General features: G+C 38.2%; 1 long non-coding RNA gene across 1 annotated transcript; it reads right to left on the bottom strand.

Annotated features, from left to right (window-relative positions):
• Positions 1 to 2,284: 2,284 nt before the first annotated feature.
• LOC126822171 (uncharacterized) lies at positions 2,285 to 4,379 on the bottom strand. Its single transcript, XR_007680706.1, has 3 exons — positions 4,174 to 4,379; positions 3,618 to 3,678; positions 2,285 to 3,405 (listed from the first exon to the last, which is right to left on the bottom strand). It is a non-coding gene; the product is annotated as an uncharacterized LOC126822171 (long non-coding RNA).
• Positions 4,380 to 8,445: the final 4,066 nt, after the last annotated feature.

Below are 8,445 nucleotides of genomic sequence, written 5' to 3'. Positions count from 1 at the left end.
TAGGCATGCATTAAATCAATTGAATATAGGACATAATCTATAGGTATACACCAGTGGCGTCGTGCCTATTGGGGAAATAAAAATATTTTTATTGATATTATTAAGACAGAAGACCTGTCCGTCTGTATTAGTCATCACACGGTCTCCAGGAATTGTATAATTTGTCATTATCTGTGTTTAGTTTGTTGCGCTTTAAATAGTTTAGATGTCATTTGTTAGGGCATCGCTCAAAAGCGGCCTCGCTTCGTACACTCTATCATTTAGCCTCGACCCGGGAGTATGACGTCAACGTAACGGTTAATCTCCGCTCACGACGCCATTTAAAATTAATTCAGTCAACGAAATCCCGTTTAAATCCAAGCTGAATCCAAGCCATTCGTGGGTCTACAGAGTTGATTTTGTGCTTGTTGTGTAAATAAAGATCTAATTTATAATTTCTATGACATCTGAAGCCTAAATAAAGACTTGCAATAATCAGATTTAGCTCCTGCATAATGTATGTTTAATTAGACATTAATTAACTTATCAAGATCATAATCAACTATCGATGTCATCGCTAGTCTGCGATATGTACTGGATTGGAATCCGATCTGCTGCTCAACGCTCATTGATGATTAAATAAAAAAAATGGATAATCAAGACTATGGTGTTTTGTTTTATCGTACCGACGTTAGTAATGATGTTCGAGGCTAAGCCTAAAATTCAATCGCTAAATTCTCGGTTCAGAGTGGATAAATGTGACTGAAATTTTCATGAGCTGGAATCTTGTAGTCTACACCATCATCGTCATATATAACTTTCATCAAATTCCCAGTAGCAGATTGTGAAAGATTTTGCCCCCGACTTTGTCACTTCGAACTTTTCAACCTTGGCATTGTATGTCTTATCACTAAAAGAACCTTCCTGAGCCCAATTGTGCAGTAATCTTCTCCCAACAACAGATCTATCATATATCTCCAAGAGAATCTCGAACAATAGGTTATCCAGAGACGGAAATGCAGCAGTGAAGTCTGGATTATCACTATTAGAATACATCAGTTCCTTCAACCTTTTTTCGGTTTTTTCTCCTCTCAGCTTGCTCCCTTTTTTGCATTTTGTTAGCAATACGCATGGATAGTTCTTTCTGAGGCTCTGTCATGGACTTCTGTGTTTTTCTTCTCAATTGAGCTGCAAGTGATATGGACCGTTTGATTACACCCTGTTGTTTTGGACTAGCTCATTGATGCAATATACTGAACTGTCTTGTTTTTTCCCCATAATTTTAGAAGACACAAAAAGGATAGTGGCCCTGGGAGCTCTGGCACTAAACATTCCCATAACCTCCCCCGAGTCAATATTATGGGTACCCGCACTTTACAGGATTCGTCCCCGGTCATCTGTGTCCTCAGTGGCATAATAGTTCTTGTATTGTCGTAGGATGACGTCAACAACTGCTCTGGGAACGGCTTTCATCATTACTGAGAATTTTGATTGATCGACATCATCTTTCCATATCCTTTCATCTTCGTTATGGTCAACAACATCGCCAAAGAAATACTCTTTCAAGTCGGCTACTTTTACGCTTTCCAAACACTTCTTGACCTCAAGAAAAGCATCCGTATGATGCATCTGGTTCTCTTGTCCCCGGAAAAAACGCTTCATCAGGGGGCCAAAATGACTTTTCCAAGAACAGCAAGGACTTTCAACTCCAAGAACGCAACAGGGTGCTTAAAGTCTTCTATTAAGCTTGTCTTTAAACTCGTGTTGTTGAGGCATCTAGTAGTGAGGTAATGGTTTATCAAGTCATAGTTTTATATGAACACTGCAGCGAGCTTGAACAAGACATGAAGTCTCGGTTTCCCCTGTAATGCACAATTAGTGATTTGGGTAGGTTATGATCAGACAGGAATACACGAAATCCATGGAGGTCTCCCCTCCCTCACTGTCTTTGTAACGCATCTTGTTAATAGCGAGGGTAATCCGTTCAGCAAAACAACCACTCCCACAGAGTTTTGGTTTATCGCTTTATAGTGAATGCAGAGTTGATCGACTTTTTGAAGCAATACTGTCCAAAGGATGCAGGTGACAATTTACTTCAAGCAAAGTTTTACCGAAACATTTGTTCACCATTCTAATTGCTGCGTGATTAGCTGCTGTCCTGTCCTATCAGTCATGGTACTGTTTATGTGTGATACAATTGTCTCTTTTACCTCACTGAATTCAGCATGTTGGTGAAAATCACAATAGGTTATTGCTAGATGGTCAACTGATTCAACTACATGTATATGAGAAGTATAGTCCACAGCTGTTCCTCCAGCAAGCTGATCAAGAGCCACTACCAAACACTCCCCTTTCGTAGTAGTGTGAATAGCATTCACATAAAGACCCTCCTGTGTCGTTGCGTCAAACCCCACAGTAACATTTTCAGCGCGATAAATAAGTTCTGCTACCTGAAGATCACTAATTAGACCAAGTTCTACGATCATATTTTCTACAGTACTTCTCCCTGATATGTCCTTTGCTTCTAACTTGCATCCGAAGCTTTTTGCGAAAGAAAGAATTTGATTTGGAATCTCTGCAGTTGGAACCATGATTCTCATTCTGAAGTGATACGCTTTCCCTTCCTTACTGAATTCACTTTTCAATTCTGCACTGGATGACTTAACATCTTCAAGGTCCTCTTCCTGCTGAAGAAACCTGTCTTGGTATACAGTTTCAAGTTCTTTCACTCAATCCACACCTGCGTTCCGTACTGTCTCTTTCTCAGCCTCTTCACTGACTGCTTTTTGCTTGACACAGTTCTTGTTTTGCAGATTTATCCTGATTTGCCAGTGATTGTTTTAACCTTGCAATGGTTGCATCCCTCCTTTTTAATTTCTCATTCAGCTTCTTGGGACACAGTTTTAACCTTTGAAGCTGGTCTTTATTACGAGACTGTTCCTTTCTCAGGGCATTTTTCTCCTGAATACACTTCCGCAAATTATCTCTAAGAAGTCGACAGTTCCCACAAGCACCAGTATGTCTAGTTTTCAGAGGCGATTTAGAGTCGTTTGTGTTAGCATCCAAGAGGCGTCTTCGCACACCCCGTGGAGTAACCGTTAAAATCTTAAAATACGCTGCACACAGCTTCTCAAACTGATTAAATTCCTTACAGTCAGTCAGTTTTTTGAATTTTTTAAAACGGTTCACCAGTCGTAAAACTGAATTTTCTGTCACGTCCTCTGTCATCAAATCTCTTAGGTTTTTAAGAGTTTCCTTCACGGCATGATTTGATGACATGAAGACATGGAGGACGTGACCATTCTTCCAACTCTCCGGAGCAGCAGCACTATAATTACTCCGTAAGAAGGTTTCTGCAATTCCAGGAGCCTGTGGAAATGGTCGGTATTTCTTCTTCTTGGGTGGCATTGTTTCAGCTGAAAATACCTGCAAAAATAAAAACACCTTTTTAGACTTGTCATGTTATGGGGGAAAGGGGGTGGGGGGTAATCTACTTAATTAAGTCCACTATATTTAAAAATTGTGTTCATTGATTGCTCTATTCGGGTATTTTTCTTTTATTGAAAATGATGTCATAACCTCCTGTTGACATCTATCTGCACTTTTATCAAAGACCTATGGAGGTTCAAATAACTTACCTATTTCATTTACCGATATGGATTGATGGTCACTATTCCATGCTTTCATGGAAATTGGAACCTGAAAAAGGGGAAAAAAAACCCACTTTACTTTTACTAAAATAAGTATCACATAATCTGTCATTTCAAAGATAGAAAACAAAGCCACGTACTCAATGTTTACAAATATTGATGACGTGGTCCAATCAGAAGCCGTATCCGTGGTCACGTGACCTTGTTAGACTAGCGCAGCAGATTTTCCTTCAAACATCCACAGTTTAAATCTTCCGTCATCTGAGTTATGTGAGGATTCAAAACCCAAATCATCCCCAAAACCTATTCTATGATAACTAATCTTGTCATATATTGCTATATTTCGTGTTTATATAAGCTTTTAATACTACAAAAATACGAGGTTTGTTGACATGACCAATGTCGATTCGACGAAAATTTCCAACATGGCGAACACTTCGAAACTGCACTTAATATTTTGGCTCCGCATCTACCGATGTCATTAAAAACTCACAAAATTAAAGTTGAATATATATATTTTCAAATCAATATATTTATTACTTACACTAGGGCCTATGCTATCCTGGTATCCGTCCCAAAAATCGTGTTGTTTTCGACTTTCACTCGGAGCAGCTAGAGTAAAAATTCGAAAACGAGGCGAAAAGCTAGTTGTTTATTTACGAAAATAACCACATTTGAAGCCGCGGTTTCGTACGAATGGACAATCCGACAAGGAAGAAAAGCCAATACGCAAATCGCACTTGCGTATTTGTGACGTGACTCGTGACGACGAAATTACGTCAGCGGTTCACCGTGTCGTTGGCGTACCTACTAAATATAATGGCCACCTACAGATTTCGTCAAGGTCACGAGATTTAATCAGGGTTAGGGAACTTGATTGTTGCCGAGGATTGTGGGTTAGGGTAAGCTCTAGGGTTAGCGTTAGTTCTGTTTACATCTCGGGACCATGACGAAATCTACAGGTGCCCTTTATTTAGATCTAACCAACAACAGGTATGATGTACGAGCTTAAAGGCTCAATACCACTCTTGTTGTAACTGAATAATATGTCCCAATCTTTATTCTGGTCAACAAATTGTACTATTTTAAAATATTCCAATTAATTGATGATACAAATTTCATCTTAACACACCTAATTCAAAAAAATTGGAAAAATTCAACATGATTTGAAAAGCCTGACTTAAAGCTTTTCAAATGTGACTTGGATTTAAAAATATTTTTGAACCCTCTGGACAAGTAAAATAGGATTTACTGGATAATTTACACAACAGGTAAGACACTAACACATCTAGTACTTAGAATAAGGCTATTTTGTTATTTTCTGGAGCTGTCAAGCCAGCAAGAGTGTTATTGTCCCACCCGAGGGTAAACTATTATGATTAAACATACATTATGACGTCACATTAATAATGACGTCATTGTATTAATCATATTAAACATACATTATACAAGAGCTAAATCTGCCTATTGCAGGTCTTTCTTTAGAACTGAAATGTTACATAAACTATTAATTAGACATTAATTAACCTATCCAGACCATAATCATCCCTCGATGCCATCGCTAGCCTGCGATATTTAACGGATTGGAATACATATTTTTAAAAATAATTAAACGTAAAAATAGAAAATCGAGACTTTGTTTTTTATCGTACCGACTTTAGTAACGATGATCGAGGCTAGCCTAAAATTGAAAAGCTAATTTTACTGAAATTTTTTAGCATATTCTATTTATGCTATTTATTTTTTTAAAACTATTATAGTGAGAACTGTCAACTCTTTATCTAATTTTTCATTCCGACTTCAATATTTTACTGTTCATCTCGTTATGAAATTTCCTTAAAATTGAAACTAATGAAACACAGTGGGCATTTTTTTTTTATTCTCAGTCAGATCTCGAACAAGGTTCCTCCTGTGTATGGCATCTTATATTATTCTAGATATATTTAATTGACGCGTATACTATCTCCCTGATAATATCTGTCTACTACATCGTTAACACTGTTCATCACGTGCATTTTGCATACCGATAGTTCATTGGTAGCTCAATTTAGCTTCTTCCATCACCGTCATTAGCTCTAATGTGTTGGAATAAACCTTCTAAAATCGTGATCAATTAGTTGTGACCAAAACAAAGGCTCACCAGAAGTAAAATAAAAACTTCCTGAATTATCACCACGCTTACACTTTTAAAACAAAACAAGCGGTTGGCATACACGATACGCCGAGATTCTGTAAGATATGGATAGGGAACAGGGAAAATCGATAGGGCTCAACCTCTCATTGTCCCAATGCTACACATCGAATATGAAACTGTAGCCTATATCGTGTTCACAAGGTTTTTGGCAAAGTTTGGTAACTCGATGGGGTTTGTCGTCTCATGACCCCAATGCTTCACATCAAATGTGAAAAAATAAAACACAGTTAAAACGCAAACCCCTGTCGCTTCCACAAGGTTTTCCAGGGGGGTTAACTCCGGAACAGAATGCTGATTATCGGTATGATTCTTGCTCCCGTGTTCTCAATTCATCACAATATAAAGCTCACAAACTTTGTGAGAATCGAATTCAACCAAGATCTTTTGATCCTCAACATCTAAAACGGTCAAAAATTGAGGCCTAAATTAAAATTTGCATACTATTGACATTTGTATTTATAGCTGCGTATCGGTATTATTGGCAGTCCAAAGAAACGCCCAAAGGCAGACGAACCTTTACTGTAACATGCAGCTGACTACTTGCGTCAACAATTGCTTTATTTTTCGACATTTACATACAATCCACGAAATTGAATCGAAACCAAACGCATTGATTGATGATCACAATGATTGTTAATGACACACTTGCTAAATTTCCTCATGCGATCTTTTCAGATTCACAAGGATACATAACATACCATGATACCATCTTTTCAAAGCATGAATTTTAGATTCTCCAAGCACGGATTTTTCATTTCGAGGCACGTCCGTGTCTGTAGGCACGTTAAAATAGGCCCTGATGCACGCGCCATTGAGCCAATGATTGACGCCGCGTGATATGAAGTCACGTGTTGAGGGCAGTCATCTTTTACAGAGATATTAGAAGACTTTCGTAATACTCTGTGAAACAGATTGCGGTTTTATGTCTAATAGTCGACAGTTTGTGAACAAACCCACTTCCGCTTTTATGATATAGGACACAGCTCACCAAATATTCCTACGCCGTCACCCCGAAACAAGGGCCAAAGCTATTTTTAGTTTAGCTTCTCTCTCCCTTTTCCTTTTACTCCCTTTTGCATGGCGATTTTTGTTGACTTTTTGGTGTAGAATCGAAGAAAAAGGGTTGAAAATACATTTTCTGCCAGGTTTTGGTGAATATTCATAATTTTGAGGCGGAAGGATACAAGAGTTGAGAGGTTGGTTAGGTTAAAATGTAGGGCCGAAAATTGCTTGTTTTCTTGTCTCTATTTCCAGCTTGTGTATCTCAAGTTTTTCATGTTGAACCTCATACATGCTTTTGGGCAAGAGGTTGCCACATGTTGCTCTATCTGTTGTAAAAGCGTTTTACCCAACGAAAATTTTGGGAAAAGTTAGAGCCGGTCTAAGATACGAGAATTAACATTGAAGTCAATGGGGGAATTTGTAGTGATCTGTGGCCTTGTGCGGTGGTTATTTTTATACGGTCAAAATCTGTCTACATTAATAAATTTATGTGTGCAGATAAAGCCCGTGATGAGATATGGCTGGTTTTATCTCTAACAGTCGACCGTTTGTGAACAAATCTACATTCGCTTAGATAAAGCCAGTTTGAAATGTGACTGATTTTATGTTCAAGAGGCGATAACAAACCCATTTCTGCTTTGAAATGAAAATTTCATCAGATGGAGGAGTGGTTTTCAGAGATCCAAGTCACAATCGTCCCTTGTGATCTAAGGATTTTTCACCCCCCCCCCCCCCGCATCCATTTTGACTTGTCACCTAGTAATTTTCGACTTTTGTAAGCGCCCATGTATCATAAGGTCTGTCATTGAGTCAACTGGCGTGGTTTCGATTCCCCGGTTGTTTTTGACAAGGAGTAGGGTCGCATGTCCAAACTCGTGGGTTTTCTCCGGGTCCTCCGGTTTCCTCCAACTGCTAAAGACCCCTGCGCGCAAGCGAATTTTTGGAATAAAATTGGACCATATGTTAGTCCCGAAAAGACCTGGTTTGTGTGGTGTGGACGTTAAACCCATTTCTCTCTCTCTCTCTCTCTCTCTCTATTCGCAAAAGATGTGTTCACGAGATTATCTTTATTCGTAAACACAGTGATTACGAGATAATCTTTATTCGTAAACACGGTGATTACAAGATAAATCTTTATATCTAAACACAGTGATTACAAATAACGCTGACTGTAAGCAATATAATTGTTTCTGGATACTTTTAATAAAGCAATTTGCAATACCAGGGAAGCCACATATTTTTTTATTCACTCACTGTTTTACTTGTAATTATATTTCTTTAATTTGAGTTGGATATATTTTAGTTAGGAAACGAATCAACATGGGGTGATTGTTCGACCATTTCTAAGATGAATTCTACTTCATTAGAGTCAATGAATGGTCGATAACGAAGGCTTCCGATTGACTGCACAATTATCGAGGACAGCAGAAAGACGTTGAACAGAACACCACAAGAGATGATCACGTATTGTTTTTCTTTGTATCAAACGAAACAGCTAGCGGAGGAAATTAGAAAAAGGCTAACTTTATTAACAAAGGACAAGCCTGGTCTTGATGTTAAAGTTAAAAACAAAAACTTCACTTCCTTTATGAAGATGTCATAAAAAAAAAAGTTCATAGA

The sequence above is a fragment of the Patella vulgata genome, chromosome 5 (genome assembly GCF_932274485.2).
Source record: "Patella vulgata chromosome 5, xgPatVulg1.2, whole genome shotgun sequence".
In the NCBI taxonomy this organism is placed as follows: Eukaryota; Metazoa; Mollusca; class Gastropoda; family Patellidae; genus Patella; species Patella vulgata.
This window is presented reverse-complemented; position numbering and strand designations above follow the sequence as displayed.